At 36.7% G+C, this 23,977-nt stretch overlaps 1 protein-coding gene, 1 non-coding gene and 1 pseudogene across 3 annotated transcripts in view; all 3 read right to left on the bottom strand.

The window, feature by feature from the left end:
- The window catches only part of LUZP2 (leucine zipper protein 2), a 425,211-nt gene that overhangs the window by 72,944 nt on the left and 328,290 nt on the right, over positions 1-23,977 (bottom strand). The window lies entirely within an intron of this gene.
- On the bottom strand, positions 3,059-3,157 carry LOC132371150 (small nucleolar RNA SNORA15). The gene has a single exon (XR_009504775.1). It is a non-coding gene; the product is annotated as a small nucleolar RNA SNORA15 (small nucleolar RNA).
- Positions 11,477-13,249, bottom strand: LOC132369519 (NADH-ubiquinone oxidoreductase chain 5-like; annotated as a pseudogene).

Below are 23,977 nucleotides of genomic sequence, written 5' to 3'. Positions count from 1 at the left end.
CCTCAGAAATTTGAATGCAGGTCTGAGGATAACGCTGAAGAAATGAAGCGTTCAGCAGAAAACGAGTCCTTTAAAATTTACTTTTATGCCAGATGGATTTCACAGATAACTCACTATGCCATTCATATTACTAAAAAATAACTTCTTAAATATACAATGGAACTAGTATTATGCATATAGAATTGGTATCAAAGAAAGATAGAGGAAAAGATGGAGGCAGAGAGGAGTGATTTTCCACCCATTCACTATTTTCTATCACTGATTAGACATTTGCCATAGACAAATCATCTTTAATGCCCAAATATCTTCTTATAGATTCTTGTTTCTTATATTAGTCTTGGGAAGCATGATAAGACTTTCTAGCTACTTTCTTGATACTCCATTTAGCTTTTTAGATCTTAACTAACAGGTCCTAAACTCTAAACTACATATCTAGAAGTTCTAAAACATGGTGAAACATATCTGGAAGTTTTATTCACCATGGCTGTCATTAAAAATAAAAACATTTGCCTTCATGAAAGAAGGATGTCAGATGCTTCCTTTCATAATGTTCATTGAGGAGTTTCTGTGATCTATATAAACCTGGATTGAATACACTGCTTTGAGATATGATCTAGAAGGATCTCATTTGTCTTTACTGTGGAATTTACTGATTTCATAAAGGTAAAAATCTTTCCTATGTTACTGTGAATCTATTTTGTCTTTGTATATACTAATTTTTTTAGGAGATGATAACTGCTAGGAGTGATGGACCCAGATGATATTATACTATGTAATTATCAATTTGAAAGAGACTGAGAAGAAATGAAGGTTATCTGAACTGTGCCTTTGTTAGGCAGATATCATCAACTCAATGTATACTTGTATCAGTTGAAATCCTGGATGAGAGATAGCCCTTGAAACTACACAGATAGCTTGCTGATTAATCACAGAAATTAATAGACACCTCAAATAATTGTGAAATGAGAATAAGTAGAAAATATTTGGGTTTTTTTACTGTATTTATGGGTATTTTTTGTATTCATATATATTCTCTTATCTAGTATTAGTCTATGTTTTCTTCTTATTCTCTCTTTCTTTGTTATCACCTAGTAAAAATATATTTTTATAATTACTACATCATCGCAGATGCATGTCCATTCCCACAAATTACCTCCCAAATTTTATCATTAACCATAAGACGTAAATAGTATTACCCACATTTCACAAAAGAGGAAATAGAATAAACAAAGAACTAAAATGAAGTTTTAGCACCAAACTGTCTGACTCCAAACATCCTGGACTGGGATACTTTTGCTCTAATGATTTTAAACCTAATTTAACAACACAGGCCCTATGGTACACCTGCAAAATAGACAATTTTAGTCCATGGCACAGTTTTAACTTCCTCTTTACCTTGCTCTGTCCTTGTAATGCCACTTTGCTCCCAAGAAACAACTTTTTTATTTTTAATCCTGTAGAATATTACTATTACTCTCAGTAAAATGTTTTGTATTTATATTCTAAAACATATTTTTTTATTCCACAAATGGGCAAGCACATTAAACCAAAGGTTCTTCAAGGACTGAGACACCTCTGGCTCACCACAGTCCTCACTGTCCCAGACTTTTCTGTATTATCTGTAAGAGTTGACTATCTCCTCTTCTAGAAAATTGCCCACTTTGACCTCTTGTAAAACTTCCATCATCTTCCACTTATTCCAACTCTGTTCATCTTTTGCTTGATACTTCTCTGCTTTATATTCTGGTTCTTCTTCCTCTTGTCTCTACCTAAAGTTGAGAGTTTATGAAAAGCCTAGATCCTATTACACCTATGACTCATCAAACAGTCCTATGCCCATGTCTTTCCATACCATTTTTTAAGTTCCTTGAAATATGTGTCAAATCATCATGTGCTTCTGATTCCTCAAAATCAGCCTGTATAAAAGGAAAGTCACAACCTTCTCTTTCTTTATGTTATTGTCTATGGCAAGTTGCACTGGTTTCCTATTGCCGCTGTAACTAATCAGCACAAGCTTTGTAGCTTAGCACAAATTTACAGTTCTGGAGGTCAGAAATCTAAACTAAATCTCACTAGGCCAAAGTCAAGTTGTTGACAAGCCTGATTTCTTGTGGAAACCCTAGGGGAAAATCTATTCCTTGTCTTCCCAGCTTCTAGAGGCTTCCTGTATTCCTTGGCTTGCAGACACATCAACTCCTACTTTCAATGACAATCACTTTCTCTGACTCTGACTCTCCTGCCTGCTTTTTATAAAGACTTCTGTAATTACACTGAAACCACTCAGATAATCCAGGATAATCGTTTCATGTCAAGATCCTTAATTTATACACCTCTACTAATTCTCATTTGCTATATAAGAGAACATATTCACAGGTTCTGGGGATTAGGATGTAGATACCTTTAGGGGATCATTATTGTGAGTCTCACACATTTTATCTCTGCCTCAATCTCAAAACTAGTTTTCTGCCTATGTCCAGTGAGTCATAAATTCTATTTGTTCCCTCTCTACTGTTTTTATTATGATACTGAATATATGTCCTCATTTCCATTCTTTACTAGATTGCTGCAATTGTCTCATCATGTTCTCTGCCTTTAGACTCTACTTTTCTCTGGTCTTTCCTACAAAAAGTCATCCAGCATACTCCACCATATTTGTTTTTTTTGAAACTTTCATTTAGCCTGCTTTCCTTGATCAAAACAACAACAACAACAACTTTAGTTTGTCTTTATTGCCTTTACAATAAAATTCAAACTCCTTCTTACTCAGTTTGAGGCTTTGTGGTTTGTGCCTATACTATCTTTAGAGGTTATTATTTTTGTTTGACTAGACAATTCACCCCACCCAAGCTAGGCCAGTAATACTACTGCCCTATACCCCTGGACTAGTCTAGAATGTGTCCATCTTCTTTATTAAAATTGCCCTGAACAGGCCAACAAATAGGAATTCTTCAGGGAGGCTGGTGTGAAGTACATCACAAATGTATGCTATTAATTTGGAATTTATATTATTGTCAGGTTAATTACTTCAGATTATAATTAATTCATTTTATTTTTTAAAATTTGTATTCCCTTTTAATAATGGCATATTATGAAGAAACTTAGCATACCATCATAGCCATTTTAAAGGGAAATCATTTTTTATTATGTTTCAGTACATGTAATTTCTTCATCATATCTTTCTCCTCTCCCAGTCAATCTTTCAATAGATATTTACTGTAGGCCTCAATCCCAGACATTTTGTAATCTTTATACCTCTCTAAGTAGAGGACCTCTCACCCTTCCTCCTTTCCTCCCCACCTTCATTCCTTCCTTCCTTCCCTTTCTCACATTTTCATTTACCAGATATTATTTTCTGTGCTCTGACATGAGATCAGTTACAAACACAACACAAGGCAACATCTCTAACTTGATGAGGCTCACAGTATAAAGGGCTTCCTAAACACTTCTGTATTCACCACTAAAGCTACCAACGTGTCTTCCACATAGTGAGACAACAGAATCATATTGGCATTCTATGCAGTGTCTCAGGAACTCCAACTTTACTAGTAGAATTGCATGTATTTTCCTAGGCTGTCAGAAGAGAAGAGATACCTTGACCTAATGGACTATATAATGTCTCACTGGCCTTCTTTATAGTTCACTGAATGCAGCATATTCTTATACACCTCAGGGTCATCACGTGTACCTGTTCTTTTTGCCTGGAATCATGGAAAATTTCCCACTACTTTGTTTCCCCTGGTCAGTTATTACTCACCCCTTAGATTACAGTTGAAATGCTAATTCTCACCAAGATCCAGTTCTGACTTGCAAACATAATTTTAGCACCTTTTTTATATTGTCTTGTGAGATGCTATATTTTCCTTTCTAGTACTTTCACCAGTTGTGATATTCAAAATATAAAATGATTGATATGGTATGGATATGAACCAATAAATGTGACTCTACTCTCAATGCTGGAGCAGAGTCCTGGGAATTTTCTGCTTGACAGGTGTCAAGCAGTCACGTAGTCTCTAAGCAGCAGCACTGTGACAGCTCCTAAGAGACTTGCCACGCTCTCATAGATTCAGCCAGGAAAGAGACATGAGCCAAAATCAATTTGGACAGTTTATTACGCATACTTAAAGCATAAGGAAGATCAGCATGGCATTGGCAATCCACATCTCTAGTATCAGTGGATGACATCAAACATGGGGTGCCACGTGACAGACAACACAGGTGGTGGTTCTCTCTGCCACTGTGATTCAACTCTAAACTACAGGAAAGCAGTGTTATAGCTTACAGTTTTACCCAAAGAAGGGGGAGTGGTGTGATATGGAAAGTCCCATGCCTCACTGGCATTAGGAAGACAGGAAGTTACTCCATCGCAGCCTCCTGCAAGGTACAGAGGGAAATGAGAAGCAGTCTTTCAACAGCTTCTAACAAGACTGCCTATACTTCTGTGTTCCATGGAGGATCACAGGGCATTCCACCAAGACTTGGGTTACACTTCAGATTAGCCTTGCTTTTGTGACTTATGTGGAGATATGCAAGGCTATCAGGTGGTCATGGCAGAGCCATTTTGCTACAATAAGTGTTAGCCATTTATCGATGAATGACAGCTTAGTGTGTGTGGGGGAGGTACAGGATTCCAGGACAAGGACCAGGATGAAGGAGACAAAGGTTATTTTCCAGTTGGTACATAAGTGCTTTAATATTTAAACAATTTACACACCTATATTAATGTATACCGGTTAAATTTAATCCCTACTTATTATAGTTGTCACCCATCCATTTATCTGATTGTTAATGTCTCATACCCTCACTAGACAATAGTCTTGTTCACAATAGGGACTGCTTCCATTTTGCTAACCACTGAAGAGATAATTGTTAAAATTGTGCTAGGTACCTGGTGGATGTGTAATAAATATTGGATCGACAAATGGGCAAATGAGTAAATTTGATGCTAACACCACATACTGTACTAAAATAACAGGTTTCTTGTCTTTCTCCAAGCACTTATTATTTATTTTTCCTGATGTGTGTCTGAAGAGCCTCAGTGTTTACAAAAACTCACTATCGAGTTGAACATTTTGAGGATTTCTAGCCCTCACTTTAACCGCCCAAAGAGTGCTCCTCCAGGAGCCCATTCAGGCCATCATGTAAATCTCTTTTCTCTGGCCGTTAATAGACATGACAGACAATGGCTGCACTTCCTTCTAACAGGCACAGGAATTGATGGTTTATTAACATTACTGACAGGAGTGCTGAAGGGACAGTGGGTTAAATCCAGCACAAAATTTTGTAGGTGTCAGGATTAAGTGAGTGGTAAATATTTTGAATAGGTATTTTTTTTTTCTACGTGAATCTGCCTGAATGTCATAGTCCCCTCTATTTGTGTAAATCTTCCTGCCATTTGAAGCCTGGATGAAGCCAGTTGTTTAATGTTGTCACTGCCGAAGTACAGCAGCTGCTCTGGATACTTGTTCCAAACATCCTTTCAAACTTTTTATTCCACTAAGTGAATTCTGTTGAAAGCAGCAGGTATTGAAATGCCTACATACCAGCTTGTCAAATTCCCTGCTATTTTGGATGTGTACTTTTTTTTCCCCTTTAAACTCATTTTAATGCATTTTAGTAGGGATTTTTAATATATTTCCAAGGCCTCTTTCCCAACAGACCTATTTTGTTCTTTTCACTTGAATTTAAAAGTGGAACAAAAGACACAGGACTTGGCATTTACGGGGTAAGCTGCACTCTAGGGAATACCCGAAGTCCTAGAAATGTGGTATTCATCCAGAAAGGGAACAAAGAGCTTCGCAACCTATGGCAACATCTCAGCCCGTGTGCAACTATATATAATATGATCCACATTTTTCAGCACCTTCTGTTTTTAAAACATACATTAAATAGTGCTTATACAAGCAGGTCAAGTTCTAAACAATTTACACCTATATTTAATAGGTAAAAAGCTAAACAAAGTAAGTGTTCTTTTCTGGTTTTACTAGATGTGCAAACAAGTTTGTGGAGGTCCAGGAAACTATATAGATAATATGTAGAAGAAATAAATTCAAACTAAGATTTTGATGATTCCAAAGCCCACTCTTATCTCTCTCAAATTCTTCACCTGTTTTAATTCTTGGCTCAAGTGTCACCTGCTTAAAGAGTTTTTCTAGACTTTTAGCATCGCAAACTACCTTCCTTCCCGCCTGAAATTCCCCATCCTCTATTTCTCTCTACTTTTCCTTTTTCCTCTAGCACTTAACTTTCCAATATACTACATAAATTATTTTTCTATTTATTGAGTATTGCCTGTTACACCTACTTGAATAGAAGCTCTAACCAAGTAGGAAACTTTTGTTCACTGATGAATCTCATAAGCACCTGGAAAAGTGCCTGGTAATATTAACCTCTCAAAAAAACTTGTTAATCGAATGCATTATCTTTATACTACAACACGACTCAGAAGGTCTTTGTAAGGATTAGAAACACTTTTAAATGTGATCAAGGCACATAGTTGGTGTCCAACAAAAGAGAAGATAATGATGATAACAATAATAATTTATATTATGATTAAAGAGAGATATTATCATTTTTTAGTCAAGCTACTGCCACATTATTTAATATTTAGTTTTCTTATTAGCAGATCTAAAATTCTCCCCAGTCTCAGTTGCCAGTACAAATGCCAAATTGTTAACAAAATGATGACTTTTACTCAAATCAATTCAATTTGATTCCACAAGTATTTATCATTCACCCTGTACCAGTCAATATGCAAATTATGAGGATTATGAAGATACATAAGATACAGACTATGCCCTCCAAGAATGGGTACTGTAGGGGGGATATCATGCATAAACTAGCAATTACTTCCCATGTGAAATAGGGTATGTGCTACAATAGAGGATGGTATAAGGTTCTGGCGGTGGTTTTCAATTTTGAATTACTTTTATTATGAATGGCAAGAAGGATGCAGAGTTTCTTTCCATGCTACAAAAAAACTAGCTTCCAAACTGTACTACTGGGTGAAAAAAGGTGACTGAAAATTTTCTGTAATCTAACAACACAAATTTTATTTTCCTAATGTTTAAATATATTTTACTGAGCTAATTAGGATAATGACTAACATCACCAGCAAGGATAAAATACAATTGGCTCCTAAGCACAAATCTACATGAACAGTCACATAAACTCCTTTATCCAATCCTTACTATTAAATGTTTATAATTAAGGGTATTGATAAGCGTTCTGAAATATAATTTAAAATACTTGTGTTTCATTTTTCCTTTTCTATTTACTAGCTCTAAGATTATCACCAATACCCTTATTTTCTCAAATCTTCAGTTTTTTCATCTGTAAAATGGGAATAATAGTAACAGTGAAAATTTATGGAATATTTACCATGTGCTAAAAATTGTGCTGATACTCACATGTAATTTTGTTAAACTTTGCAAAGCTCTTTAAGTATTATTGTTACAGCCACTCAGCAAAGGAGGCAAGAAAACCTTAAAAAGGCTTTACCTTTATGGCCCAAAGTTACCTTACTAGAATTTGGCAGTAGGTACTCATATGCCTGATTCCAAAACCTTCATCTAATTAAGACTATTGATCTGAGGTTATATAAGAAGAAAATGCACAGCTTTTCCCCCAATAATTATGCTGTTCTGGGCTTTATTGTATCCCAAATGATAGTAAACTGTAATGGGACATTAAACTTGTTCCTTCCCTCTATTTGACTAAGAACAAAAATGCTGAAATACAAACTGGATTTTTCATGTGAGAAATGTTTCATGAATCCACAACATATAACACAGAAAGAAAACAAGAAACTTTCAAATCAATGTCTTGATTAATCAAATTTTCTTGTGAAGGATAGCATAGTCTTAAAAATTTTGAGCTACAAAGAACCTGACAAAGATAATTAACTTAATCCCTCTGTGGGATTTCCTTTCTAGTAAAATAGTACTAAGATGTTTAACAATGTCAAAGGGTTCTTCTAAAGTTTACATGAGGTAATGAATGCAAAATATTGATGCACAACTTTTTTGAGGGGTCTTTGGAATAATTATCTTGTAGAGCTGTCACTTTGGTTTCAGCAAAATTGGGCTTTGTAGCCCAATTCATTAGCTATACAGCTTCTCTAAGCACAATAAAAAAACCTCAAATTTTCTGTTGGCCTTCTTAATATGTCACTGGTCTATCCTTACAGTTAGAGAGGTTACATGACTTGTAATTGTAGCTGTCAAAATGGGGGTCAAAATGTGTTATTTCACGTGTCTTGAAGCTATCACTTAGTTTTATCTACTTAGCCTCCAGAGGGCTTAGTGTATTCCTGTGTCAGTGATCACCATCTAATTCTGAGAAACTCATATCTGGATAATGAATGAATGAATAAATCTCTTCTAAATAACATGTTTTATGGAACATGGGAAAAATTTTTTTCTGGGCAATTTGGTAAATTAAACTTTGCAAGGAGTTGTTATAAGGTTTACTGCTCCTCTTCCTTAGGTGTCCCCTTATGTGGCATTCATTCACTCATCTTCTCATTCATCAGTTCAGCTACTAGTCACCTCATCCACTCACTATTTATCCTTCCACTTGCACACCCCCTATCCTATTATCCATGCGTTCCTCCATTTACCTACTCATACATCCATCCACTTATCTATCTCCCCATTCATCCATGTCTCCGCTCATCTATCCATCCATTATGCATCCACCCATTCACTTACTCAATCCAGTAATCTATCCAAACAGCTCAGGGTGGACATTTGAGACACAAAGAAGAGTTACATTAAGCTCATCTCAGAGAAGGAAAGAAGAGAAACTTAATCTCTTTCAGTTAGAGAATCGAAAAGGATATTCAGATTATTTCCGAAGATCTCATCATTTCTTATTTCTACACATTTAAATCAGGAATCCTTAGAGTAATGTGACTGTGTATGAAAATAACTGTGCTCCAGCCCAAATCATCTGAGGCAGAATCTCAAGTAGCTTAGCATGGGCTTCAGTGTTTTGAATATCTACACATAAATTTCAATTCAAATTCATCATTAAGAAGCACTGCCTCTGAGGCGGTACACAGTGTGGCTTTCACTGAGGATCATGATTCCCTTGGCATGCCCCAGTAGAACACGCACATTCTTACTTATGCTTAACAGTAGTATAAATCCCATATGTTCCCAAGACAGAGGTAACCTCAACATCAGTATACTCAAAATGTTTCATAAATGCAGCTGCTTAAATTAAACCAGTACAACCACTGGTGTCAGTGAAGAGAAAAACTATATATTTTGGAACTGCCTTACTCTGTGTTTGTCAATTGAAAATAAACCAAATCTGCATGTGTGCGTGTGTGTGTGTGTGTGTGTGTGTGTGTGTGATTTCAGAAGGAAGCTTCCCCTTTAATCTCCAAGAGTCAGTAACACAGAGGGAGTAGTTTCCTGGATCTTCTCTCCACTGTTTTTCATTCAGGGAGTGGGGGAGGTGTGCATTTTATGAGTGGTGAACTGCTAAATTTCTAAAAATTCACTTTTCTATACTCAGCAGGATTAAGATCTGTTTCCTGTTGTCTTGTTATAGCCTTTTATAAACCTTTCTACCCTGTGACTGCTATGCTTTAGGAAATGTAAGGCCCAGGGCCTGGTTTTTGCAACCAATTGTGGAGCCAACCCTGCCCTGCTCTTGGGATTTTATACATGAAGATGTGGTTTGCATTGTAGCTAGCCTAATATCTGCCTCACACATCAACTTCTCTTATGCAAGTGTGACTTTAGGGAGTGGCCTGGGGTGAGGACAGTATTAAAGGTCTCATATTTGGCTACTGGTAATCATAATCCCACCCTCTAATCCTGGAATAAGCATGCTATTAGATTTCCATTCTTCTGATAGCTGTGCTATTTTTCAACTGGTTCAGAACATAAAGATGCAAAGTATCATTTTAATAGTATCTTCAGGGAAACCTCCAAGTTATATTTGTATACATACACATAGGTATATGTATATATATATGCATATCCAAACTAAATATATATTCTTATACATATATAAAATTTCAGCACTTCTTGAAATGTGACATGACCAAATTGATCATATGAGATACTTGCTCCATCATCTGTTTATTCTTCAACTGGAAGTACTATGGAACTGTAGAAGAGATCAGTTTACCAACATCTACTCATAAGCCAGATTCCTGCATAATCCTTGGTATCTTCTTACCCTTCACCTATCATATCCAGGTCATGGCTAAATCATCTATATGTTACCTTCTAGGTATCTTTCAACTCTGTCCATTCTCTCCATTTACACTTCAGAAATTCAGTCCAAGTTACTACCATTTCCATCTGTAATGATGAAAGGGAGAATAAAATGGAAGGTAAAAAATCACGTTAAGTGTTGCTTTATCTACAGAAAAGCCGCCTCAGATCCATTCGACAAGAGTAGTGCCAATGTATGGGACTGCTGAGAGAAGGTTGTAATGTCTGTTGGTCCTCAAAATGATATTTGTCCTCCTGGTAATACATAGCCTATGAATGCAGTGGCTATAACTGGAAATAGCAGAACAATTCCAACGTTTCATGTTTCTAGAAAGGTGTAGGATCCATAATATAGGCCACGTCCTACATGAATGTAAAGGCAGATAAAGAATATGGAAGCTCCATTTGCATGTATGTATCGAATGATTCATCTGTAGTTAACGTCACGGCAGATGAGTGTTACTGATGAGAAGGCGGTTATTGTGTCTGGTGTGTAATGTATTGCTAGGAACAAGCCTGTTATGATTTGTAGAATTAAACAAATACCTAATAGAGTACCAAAGTTTCATCATGACGAGATATTTGATGGGGCTGTGAGGTCAATAAATGCATTGTTGATGATTTTTATTAGTGGGCGTGATTTTCTGATATTGGTCATTGGTGTTCTTATAGCTGAATGACAACGATGATTTTTCATGCCATTAGTCATGGTTAGAATCCACGTGGGAATGATGATGACATGCTGTATTTATTTTAAGTGTTATTTTTGTGATTAGTTTTGTGGGGTTTTCTTCAAAACCTTCGCCTATTTATGGGGGCTTTGGGTTGATTGTGGGTAGTGGTGTTGGGTGCGGGACTGTGTTGAATTTTGGTGGCTCATTTTTCGTCTTGATGGTGTTTTTGATTTATTTAGGGCGGATACTGGTCGCATTTGGTTACACAACAGTTATGGCTACTGAGCAGTATACTGAAGTTTGGGTTTCTAATAAGACTGTTTTGGGGGCGTTTCTTTCAGGATTGATAATAGAGTTTTTAATGGTGCTGTATGTTTTAAAGGATGAAGAGGTGGAAGTTGTGTTTAAGTTTAATGGGCTGGGGGGCTGGGTTATTTATGACACCGGTCATTCATTCTGGTTTTTTAAGCGAGGAAGCTATGGGGACTGCAGCATTATATAGTTATGGTGCTTGGTTGGTAATTGTTACTGTCTGATCGCTGTTTATTGGTGCTGTGGTTATCATTGAGATTACTCGTGGTAATTAAATAAAAGCATGCTAAGGATAAGGGTAATAAGGAACGACAGGAAATATAGTTTGATAAGGCCTTTTTGGCTTGAGACTAGCGTAGAGAGCTTTAACTGAATAAGGGATGTGGTTTTTGGTAAAATATTTTCTAGTCAGATTAAGTCTAAGAGGGAGGATGCTGGGTTTTGGCTTATTGATAGATTTAAGTAGAGAGGTAAGCGGTACATGATAGTGGGGAAATATCCTAAAAGACTAGAAAACTTGAGGGTATTTGAGGGGTAAATAAGTTTTAAGTTTTCTGCGTTAAGGTTAATTTCAAGTGCTGGTACAAAGCCTAGGATGGTCACTGTAAGGGCAGTTAATTTTAGGTATGGGAGCACGGTTATTAGGGGGACCGTTGTTGGGGGGATGTTGTTGGAGATAATGAATCCGGCAAAAACACTTCCAATTAGTAGGCATTTGACGGAGTTAACTAAGAATGGGTTGTTTTCATTGATTGAGGTTAAGGGAGAGAAGCGAGGCTGTCCGAAAGAAGATAACACCAGCACTATAGACAGCTGTGAGGGTGGTGGCAGCTAGGGTTATTAGCAGGGCTCAGGTGTTGGTATAAGACGTGTTAGCAGCTTCAGTGATCAGGTCTTTAGAATAGAAGCTGGTGAGGAAAGGCATTCCCGTCATTGCTAAACTTCCAATAATAAAGGCTGTTGCGGTGAAAGGTATAGCTTTGAATTGACCTCCTATTTTTTGAATATCTTGTTTGTCGTTCAGGCTGTGGATAATAGATCCAGAGTATATGAATAGTATGGCCTTAAAAAAAGCATGTGTGCAGATGTGCAAGAATGCTAGATAGGGTTGGTTGATGTCAATTGTTACTATTATTAGGCCTAATTGGCTTGAAGTGGAGAAAGCGACAATTTTTTTAATGTCGTTTTGGGTGAGGGCACATATTGCTGTGAATAGGGTGGTGAGGGCTCCTAAGCATAGTGCTATTGTTTGAATGTTTGTTGTTTTCTGTTAAAGGGTAAAATCGAATAAGCAAGAAGATTCCTGCCACGACTAATGTGCCTGAGTGGAGTAAGGCTGATAGAGGAGCAGGGCCTTCTATTGCTGTGGGGAGTCAAGGGTGAGGTCCAAATTGAGCTATTTCCTGCCACAGCTAGTACAAGCCCTATGAGGGGGAGATTTGAGTGATGTAAGGTGAATGTAAAAATTTGTTTCAGGTCTCATGTGTTTAGGTTAAATAGGAATCATGCTACTGACATAATAAATCCAATATCCCTGATGCGGTTATATAGGATTGCCTGGAGAACGGTTGCGTTTGCGTCTGTTCTCCTGTATCACCACCACCCAATGAGCAGGAAAGATATAATTCCGACCCTCACTCACCCGATAAAAAGTTGGAAGAGGTTGTTTGCGGTAACAAGAATTAACATGGTGATAAGGAAGAGGAGTAGATATTTGAAGAACCGATTAATATAGGGATCCAAGTGTATGTATCATATTGAGAACTCCATAGTAGACCATGTGACAAATAATGCTACTGGTACGAATTTTATTGAGAAGTAATCTATTTTGAAGCTAAGTGTTAATTTAAGGGTTTGAACGGTGATCCAATGTCAGTTTGAAATAATTATTTCTTGGCCTGTGTGGACAAATATTGTGGTTGGAATTAGGCTGGTAATGAAAGCACATGAAACAGTGTTTTTTACATATGATGGATTTTTATCGCTTTTGTAAAGATCTGTGTTAATTATTATAATTGGGATTGTTAACATAAATAGTGTGACTAGAGCGAAAGAGGAAAATAGGTTTATTACTTTTATTTGGAGTTGCACCAATTTTTTGGTTCCTAAGACCAACGGATAACTACTATCCTTTAAAAGCTTGAAAAAGCCACACTGTTAGGCATGGGAGCATGAATTAGCAGTTCTTGCATACTTTCTCGGTAAATAAGAAGTTTCAATCTTCTGTTACTAGATTCACAATCTAGTGTTTTTTTTTAAAACTATATTTACAATACAGGAGGCCTAGGATGATTTTGGGATTTAGTGACAGTAGTAGGAGGGGTAAGATGTGAAGGGTTATAAGGGCATTTTCTCGTGTGAAGGAGGGTGTAATGTTATTAATATGGTGTGTGTATTTACCGCATTGTATTGTAATTAGTATATACAGAGAGTCTAAGGCTGTAGTTACAATGTTGGCTCCTATTAAGATAATGGTAATATTTGATCATGAGAAGGACGATATAACTACAAACAACTCTCTGACCAGATTCATTGTTGGGGGTAAGGCCAAGTTTCTTAGGCTTGCTAGCAGTCATCTAGTGGCTATTAGTGGGAGGAAGGTCTGCAAGCGTCAGGCTAAGATTATTGTTAGGCTACGGACTCACTCGTAATTTGAATTTGCTAGGCAGAATAGTATGGATGATGTGAGGCCATGGGCAATTATTAAAGCGGTGGCTCCTATATAACTTCAAGGCATTTGGATAAGAATATTGACAATGACAAGTGCTATATGACTAACAGAAGAATATGCGATAAGTGATTTTAGGTCTGTTTGGTGCAGACAGATTGAACTGGTTATGATTATTCCTCACAGGAAAAGCATAAGAAAGGGGTATGCTATGAATTCTGTTAGTGGGTTAAGTATCGCTGTGATTCGTAGTATGCCGTAGCCTCCAAGTTTTAGTAATATGGCTGCAAGGACTATAGAGCCTGTGATGGGGGCTTCTACATGTGCTTTGGGTAATCAAAGGTGGAGATTACAGAGGGGTATTTTTACCATAAAAGCTATTATGCAGGCTAGTCATATGAAAATGTTGGATCAAGAATTGGGTAATGCTTTGGTTCAATATTGCAGTATTAAGAAATGTAGAGAGCCCGTAGTGTTTTGAATATATACTAGTGCTACTAGAAGTGGGAGTGACCCGACTAGTGTGTAGAATAAAAAATAGAGTCCTGCATTAAGGTGTTCTGTCTGGTTAACTCATCAAGTGACGATAATGAGTGTAGGAACTAGCGTGGCCTTGAATATAATGTAAAATAAAATTAGTTCTGTGGCACTAAATGTTATAATTACAAATGTTTGTAATATGATTAGTATAGTGACGTATAGTTTTTTGGGGTCAGTGACTCTTTGAGCAGGTGAGATTGGCTGGCCATTAATATTAATGGTAGGAGTCATATTGTTAAGATCAATAGCAGTGTAGATAAGGAGTCGGAAAAGAACATAACTAAGAAATTAAGGCTATTATCATTAAACTGATTAAGGAGGAGCAGGCTTGTGAGGCTAGTTAGCAGGCTATGGGCAGTAGCATTAATTCAAGCCATATTATTTTTTGATAACCAAGTCAGGGGTATTAATATAATCGTAGGGACAATAAATTTTAGCATTGGAGGAGGTTAAGATTTTGTACGTAGTTGGTGCCATATGTGTTCGATACTATCACTAGTAAGGATAATCCGAGTGCGGCCTCACAGGCTACGAACACTAATAGGATGATTGGTATTATGCTGGCTAAAGTGAAGTGTGAATTTAGGATCATTAGGGTTGCCATTACGAATAGTGATAATATTATGCCTTCTAGAAGTAATAGGATATTAAGTGGGATCAGTATATTAGCAGCCCTACAAGAGATACTGTAAAAGCTATAATAATATTTATATACAGTAAAGGCACTTGGTAATTATGAATTTAGTCATAAAAAATCTAATGAGTTGAAATCATTTGTTTTGTTTTAAACTAAATATGATATTCAATTCATTCTAGTCCTTTTTGAGTTCATTCATAGGCCAGGCTAATTGCCAATAATGAAAGTAAGAGCAGGGCTATGGTGAGTATTGTTTTTAGACTATTTGTTTGAGTTGCTCAGGGGAGGAGCAGTAGAAGGGCAATTTCTGCTGCAATAGAAATTTCTACTTCAATTGCTGCAATAACCTCATGTGCAGAAAAATAGTTACAATGGCAGGACTGAAACTGCTATACTTACAAACCCTGCCTTGCTAGGTTGGCTCTTGACTTCCATCTGGGAACTTGGATTTTGGTAAGCTTCCCACCACTCACTGATAAGAATGGCTCAGAGTTACTAAACTCTTTGTGCAAACAATATGGATTATGCTGAAAACCTGCTTTCCTTCTGGGAGTTTGGAATTACTGTATGTACTAGGCAGAGGTGCACATGCCTATGTGTCCAGCCCCCAATAAAAACCTAGGACTCCCAGGCTCAGTCAAGCATTTCTAATAGAAAACATTTCACATGTATTGTCACACCTGTTGATACAGGAATTAAGCATGTCTATGTGACTTCACTGAAAGAGGACTCTTGGAATCCAGTGCTTTGTATCCTCTGGGTTTTGCCTCATGCCTTTTCCCCCTTTGCTTATTTTGCTCTGTATCTTTTGGCTGTAATAAAACCATAGTCATGAGTATGACTAGATGCTGAGTCTCATGAGTCTTCCTAACAAATCATGCAACCCTGGGATGGTCCTGGGGACTCCTGACTCATCTTTGAACTGGTCTTCCTTCCTCTAAGTTGTCCTCCCTCCAAAAACAAAACATGGCTATGTGATTATATGCCCTTTAAATGTTTTGATTCAAACATTTCAGTATATGCTACTACTATAGGACTAGGGTTGCCAAACTTATTTTTGTAAAGGGCCAGATTGTTTGGAGGGCCATATGGTCTCTATCATAACTACTTAACTCTGTCCTGGTAGCAAAAGCAGCCATAGACAGTACATAAACAAATGAGTATAGCTGTATTCTAATACCAGGGGTCTTTTTGAACACTGGAATTGAATTTCATATAATTTTTACCCATCCTGAAATATTATTCATTTGATTTTTAAAAAATCATTTAAAATGTGAATTCCATTTCTAACACACAGGCTATACAAAAATATGTAATGGTTTAGAATTGGCTAGGGAATTCCCTGGCGGTCCAATGGTTAGAACTCCGCACTTCCACTACAGGGGACCTGGGTTCGATCCTTGGTTGGTGTACTAGAATCCCACAAGCTGCGAGTGGTGCACCCAAAAACAAAAGAAAACAAAACAAAAAAATATTCTCGAATTTTTTTCAATAAATATGTACTACAGAACTACAGGGTCTGCAGTTGACTGAATCAGTGAATACAGAACTGCGGATGTGGAGGGCTGACTATAAAGCTACAGGTGGATTTTTGACTGTGCAGGGTTGATACCCCCAAGCCCCATGCTGTTCAAGGGTCAGCTGTGCTACCTATCACTCTATCTCTCACTCTATCCCTCCTTCACAGTGCCTGTTCCAGCCATACTAAACTCTCATATCCTAGAGTTCTGTGCTCATTCTACCACTGGGTGGTTGACATGTGCAACTCTCTGCTTTGAACTCTTCCCCCATTGATCCTATTTCCCTAGTTAAATAGCATTTGCTTTTTTATTTCATGTTAGTCATCACTTCCTCATCACAACTCCAAGGACATCAGATGATATTATTAACTCTCTGAACATTGGGTGCAGGCTCACCTCAGTACTTCTCATTTTTAAAACTCATTTGTTTAACTGTTTACTCAATACCTGTTTCACCTGTTAGGTCATCTGCTACATGAAGGTAGGTATAACATCTGTTAGCGTATACCTTTGTCTTTCCAATACTTTGTACAGTATTTGGCACATAGTTTTCTCTCAAAAGGCATGTGTTGGGCTTCCCTGGTGGTGCAGTGGTTGAGAATCTGCCTGCTAATGCAGGGGACACAGGTTCGAGCCCTGATCTGGGAAAATCCCACATGCCGTGGAGCAACTAGGCCCGTGAGCCACAACTACTGAGCCTGCGCGTCTGGAGCCTGTGCTCCGCAACAAGAGAGGCCGCGATAGTGAGAGGCCCGCGCACCGCGATGAAGAGTGGCCCCCACTTGCCGCAACTAGAGAAAGCCCTCGCACAGAAACGAAGACCCAACAGAGCCAAAAATAAAAATTAATTAATTAATTAATTAAATTTTTAAAAAAGGCATGTGTTGAATTAACTCATCAGTATTTACTATGTGTCTGGTGCTTGCCTAGATACTAGAGACACAAAGAAAATAAAATGTAGTTGAAAAGCTTACAGGCACTGGTGAGGTGAAAGAAATATATAATTTAAATGTAATGTAGTAAGCACTGAAATATACATATGTGTATATATTTATATTTATATGGCTCATGAAAAATAGAGGAGTATCTCCAGACCTGAGAGCCAAGACAGAGGAGAGAGTGCTAATGAGTATGGACCTTGATTGCATTTGGAAGGCTAAGTAAGGGTTTGTGAGCTAGATGACTAGGAAAAAAATTGAGGAACTTAGAACTTGAGAATAGAAACATTAAAAAAAAAAAAACCAAACACATTCAATATAATGTAGGAAGAGAGAATGGCCCCATACCTCAACCTAGGGAATAAAGAAAGGTTTCTGGGAAAAGATAACAACTGAGTTCTAGTTTTAACAATGAGTAAGAATTGAGCAAATTTTCCAGAATAGTGGTGTGATGAGTTCTGTGACATCTTCAATGAAGTAGTTATCTGACAGGTGAAAATTATTTTTAGAAAAGCCATTTAAAGTTACTGGAAATCATCCTAAGGGCATATAGAAAATTAATAAACATATATTTTAAAAATTGGCTAAATCTTGTTCAGAATAGCTAGGTCTGTGGCAGTTGAACCACCCTCTTCTAATCCTCCCCAGCTCTGTGTAATGGAAACTGTAAGTGTGCTAATTCAGAAGAGTAAAGCCAAGAAGACAGAGTTCCCTCTCCTCTAAGCTTCCAGTCTATGACTACGGTTTCACCCCGTCAGGGGCAGGCAAGCAGTGTTTCTCATTACCCTGTAGGACTGTGTGGTGAAAGCTCTATTTTGAGTATGACAAAGCAAGAATGCTGGGGCTTGACCTTCCCCAACCCCTCCACCTTAGCTCACTTGTAACACAGAGGTTCTAGACAGGGAGGGACAAACCAAGAGGACCAAATGCTACTACTCTCAGTCACACCCACTTGTAGAGCTGGGATGTCACTCAGGGAGAAAAGGGCAGTTGTCTTCTCCTCCAGCCCAGGTGTAGTGGTACACAGCTTCTACCCAAGGGGAGAGGCAGGCCTTAAGGATCATGAGCTGTGCAAATATACCTGAAAGTGCTGATTTCAGAGGGAGCTAAAATAATTTCATGCACAAAACCATTGTAGAAAATGATGAAGAGGTTTAAAAAGGAATTGGTAGCCTCCTGATACTCCTAAGAAAAAGGGAAACAGCAGAGCTGCCAGAAGAAAACCAGGGAAAAAAACAGTCTGAAAGAGTCCTCCTGGGATTGCAAACAAATCTGGATGTCAAGACTATATAAGCATGTATTAGGTTACACTGACTCAGGAACAATTAGAGTGGGATATAGAAGATTGGAAGCATTCCCTAAGCCACAAGCAGATTCATCAGCCAAGCACAGAATCCTCAATGGCACAAAGGGCTTAGGTACAACTTCTGACCAAACACTAAAAAAAAATGACAAGCTACTCTGACCCGGGGGCAACTCCGAGGAAGCAAGGTTTATGAATAAATCATAATCATCACTGATGATCTGGAAGAATGGAAGACTGTCCATGCTAAAGGCTATACCCTCTCCAGACGAAGTAAAAAGGACACTTCCAAGGTACTAGTTCCTGGATGAACATGAGACAAACTTTGAAATTCCTTGAATTATGAACACAGTTTACAAGTTACACATTTTACAGGTTCAACAGTAAAGGGTGAACATCTTTAACCAATAAGTTCATTATGCTAAACCAGGAGTGGCCCCTGGGTAATCAATCTAAAAGAAAAATCTGAGCAGGAACATCCAAGGCTGCACAGTGAGGGAGGAAATAGGCTTCATAGATTTAGTTTAGCAAAATCACTAAACAAAGAAGTAAATGAACAAGCAAACAATAGCAGCAAGCCACAGGAGAGGAAGGGAATCAACTGAGATTTGGTACAATATATTATCTAAAATGTCTAATTTTCAACAATAAAATTGTAAAACATTCAAAGAAACAGGAATGTATAACTCATACATAGGTTAAAAAAAAGGCAATAGGAATTGCCTTTGAGGCAGCCCAGACAGTGGACATAGCAAACAAAAAATTCAGAAGACGTATTATAAATATGTGAAAAGAACTAAAGGAAACAATGCTTAAATAATTAAATGAAAGTATGATGACAATGCCTTATCAAATAGAGAATAGCAATAATGAGATTGGAATTATTCAAAAGAACAAAATGAAAATTATGGAGTCAAAAGTACAATAACCAAATGGAAAAAAAAAATTACTAATGGGCCCAATATTGTATTTGACCTGGAGGAAGAAAAAAATCAGAAAAATTGATAGATAGATAGATTGATAGCAGTTATACAATTTAAGAACAGAGAGAAAAAAATGAATAAAAATGAACAGAGACTTAAAGAAATGTGGGAAATAATTAGGCACACTGACATATACATAAATGAAATACTGGAAGGAGAGAAAGGAGAAGAAAGAAAGGAGAAGAAAAAATATTTGAAGAAATGATAGTTGAAAATCTCCCAAATTGGAAGACAAAATTAATCAACACATCCATAAGCTCAACAAACTTCACATACAATAAACTCAAAGAGATCTAAGTTCAGACATATCACTGTCAAAATCTGGAGAGGCAAACATAACAAGAACTTATCAAAAGCACCAAGAGGAGGACAACTCATCAAGTACCAGAGACCACCCCAAAAAGACTAACCACTGAGATGCAAGAGGGAGGAGATATGGGGATATATGTATATGTATAGCTGATTCACTTTGTTATAAAGAAGAAACTAACACACCATTGTAAAGCAATTATACTCCAATAAAGATGTTAAAAAAAAAAAAGGAAATAGCGAGGGCCAGAAGGCAGTGTGATGACATATCCAAAGGAGTGAAGGAGAAAAAGTCACCCAGAAATCTTATACACGGTAAACCTAACTTTCAAAAATGAAGGCAAAATATGCACATTTCTAGATAAAGGGAAAAAAAAGAATCTGAAGAATCTGAGTTGGCAGGTCTGCCTTACAAGAAATACTAATGGTAGATTTTTAGACTGAGAGCAAGTGATGAAAGATTTAAATACACATGGGAAAAAAAAAGAGCACTGGTAAAGGTAATTAGTGATTATAAAAGAATATATTTGCATCTCTCTCTTTTCTCCTTTTAACTAATTATAAACAATTGCTTAAACTATACAGGTATCCCTCACTTTTCAAAAGTTCACTTTATGCTACTTCACTTTTACCAAAGAACTGCATTAGTACCTGCTTTTCCTAACTGAAAGAAATGTGAATGCTTTATCTCAATTAATTTTGTGCATCCATTGGCAAGATGTGTCCTAAGGTAATTGTTTCTTTGCTTAGAACAGGTTTCATAGGAATGCTCTACTTTCAAACAGCAGAGGAAACCTGTATACACAGACACACACAAACATATATACATCATATATATATGTATATGTGTCCATATATACATATTATATATATAAATTGTATTGTTCCTCCTGTAACATATAGAAATATAATACATTTGACAATAATAGCATACAAAAGGAGTGGAAACAAAGCTGAACTGTAGTAATAAAATGACAACTTTGGTAACTTGAATTCACAGGAAGAAATAATGAGAATAAAGAGAAGCAGAAATCTCATATAAGAAGGCTAATAAAATACATTCTAAGATTCTTTAATTGCTCTACTTTCTTCTCTCAACTTCTTTAAAAGACAAAAGATAACATGTATAGTCATGATATGAATAAAAATAATAGAAAAGAAAAGGGTGTTTGTGGAGGGAGTGAAGCTGTGTAGGTATAAGATTTCTATCCCTCACTGGAAATAAGTTAATATAAATCTAAAGTAGATACTGATAATTTGATGTATATTGTAAGCCCTAGAAGAAGCTTTAGAAACATAGATCAAAATATAGTTAAATAATAAAAAGGAATTAAAATGTTACATTAGAAGACATTGCATTATATAAAAGAAGACAATAAAATAGTATCAGAGTAACAAAATAGTCATGAGACACACAGAAAACAAAAAGAAAGGTGACAAACACTTAAATTCAACCATATAAATAATAATACTAAATGTGAATGGATAAAACAATTCAATCAGAGTGCAGAGATTGTCAGACTGGATAAAAAGGAAGAACCAAATCTGTTTTGTCTCAGCATTAGTCATAATATCAAAAAAGGGGAAGCAACCTAATGTCTACAATTTGATGAATAGGTGTGCAGCTAACGCCTATTAACATGAATGAACCTTGAAAACATTATGCTAAGTCAAAGAAGCCAGGCACAAAATACCAAGTATTATATGAAGTGTTCAAAATGTGAAAATCAACAGAGACAAAAATTAGACTAGCAGTTGCCATGGGCTGGGGGGAAGGGGAATATACAGTGACTATTAATGAGCATTAAGTATATTTTGTAGTGATGAAAATGTTTTAAAATTGGAGAGTTGCAGAAGTATGTGAATATATTATAAAACCACTGAATATTTCAATTCAAATAGATGAATTTTGTGCTATAGGAAGTATATCTCAATAAAACTTTTACAAATTGTTAAGAAAAACAGAGATAAGAAATGGAAAACTACAAGAAATGCAAGACTTTCATGATTCAGGGTTTGATGTTGATGAGACTGAAGAGATAGATAGGTAGGGATGAGACTTGCAAACCATCTAAGGAGGTTGGACTTAATCCTATAATGACTAGACAGACAATGATGGATTTAGAAGTGGAATAATGGGAAAATTTAAACTTTAAACAGACAACCCTTCTTTTGACAGTGTGGAAGATAGATTGAAAGAGTAAAATGTTGAAGTCAGGGAACTCTGCCAGTGATTCTAGAGAGGTGAAGAAAGTCTGAACCAACACAAAGAATGTGAAAATGAAGAAAAATATTTAGAAGGAAAACTTTACCATTACTTTTCTGTGTGGTTATAAGTAAATGTGTAGTCATGCTGGAAACATCTCTCTGCCTATTCTTGTAGGCTTCTGAGTTCCAGAATTGGGTAAGCAAGATCACCTGCTTCATTCCTTTTAGGTTTTCCTATTATGAAAACAGCAGTGAGGAGTGGAGAAAGACGTGGAAAGGATGCATTTTGACATCCAATTATATTGTTAATCTCTGGAACTGGCAAATAGGAGTCTATTCAGGGAAATGTGTTTCTTGCCAGTGGCATCTGGCAATTAATGCTAAAATGTGGTTTCCAGCCTACAAAGAACTTAGGATTTCACTGCAAGATTTAAAGAGAATAATTGGTACTCACTGCTGTCTATAGCAATGTACTCAAAATCAAAACTGCATAAATGTAGATATGAGCATATGATGTGCATTAATGGTGACTCTACCCATATTAATCTTCAATTAAATTCAGCAAAGCTAATAAATGGTAAAGTTTAAAGCCCTTAACCTGGAATACAAGACACTCCAATACCTGACTTAGGTACCTCTTTCAGCTCTGACTCCACGCCTCAGCTGTTCCCAGGTCATTTCTAGCTCCTTTTACTATTTGCCAATTTCAAAGTTCCCATGCTCTCTCATACCTCAGGCCATTTAGCCAAGCTGCTCCATATGCCCTCAAAGGAACTTCTCCTATTTTATACCTGTATAACTACTTCTCTTTCCAAACTCAGATGAAACCTCAACTTTGTCTTCAAAATGTTTCTTAAATGCTCCAGCCACAACAGGACCAACCATCCCCAAAAGCGATATTAGGTTTTCCAATTTTCCTATTCTTCACTCTATATCAATTCTCATATACTTCTAATCTGTTTTTATATTTGCACATATACATATTTTATAAGTATATTTCTGTGAATATATGATCTTACATATGCATAAGTCATATGTATATATTTAGAGTTTTTAATTAAATTGCAATTTATGTAATATAATGTTTGAGTGCATGGGGTCCTGGAGTCAGAATGCCTTAATCTCTTAGTAATACACAATTACCTCATCTGAAATCTGTGGTTGATAATAGCAGGACTAACCTTAAAGTAGTGGTTCCCAAACTTGTCTGCTTATTGAAGGTAATTGGGAACCTTCAAAAACTACTTATGTCTTTGTTTCATCTCCAGACATTTTATTTAATTGGTATGGAGTGACGCCTGGGCTTTAGAATTTTTTTTTAAATTTTCATCCGATTCTAATGGGCATATAAGTTTGGAAACCACTGCCTTAAAGGGAGGATTATATACAGTCATGCATGTGTGTTAGCAGCATATTGGTCAATATTTGACATTTAAAATAGTAATTGCTATTATTATCTGTGGAATTTTTGATTGAAAACCATATCTTATTTTTTTGCCCATGGAACATAGGTGAAGTACTTAGTACAGGGATAGTGGCACTCAATTTCTTTACTAGGTAAATTAGAATAAATCAGTATTAGATGAATTTGCCTCACAAAAACAAAGGAACTTTCAGTTCTATAAAGAAAGGTGGCAGACACACAGGTAACTA

Source organism: Balaenoptera ricei, chromosome 8 (assembly GCF_028023285.1).
Source record: "Balaenoptera ricei isolate mBalRic1 chromosome 8, mBalRic1.hap2, whole genome shotgun sequence".
Lineage (NCBI taxonomy): Eukaryota > Metazoa > Chordata > Mammalia > Artiodactyla > Balaenopteridae > Balaenoptera > Balaenoptera ricei.
This window is presented reverse-complemented; position numbering and strand designations above follow the sequence as displayed.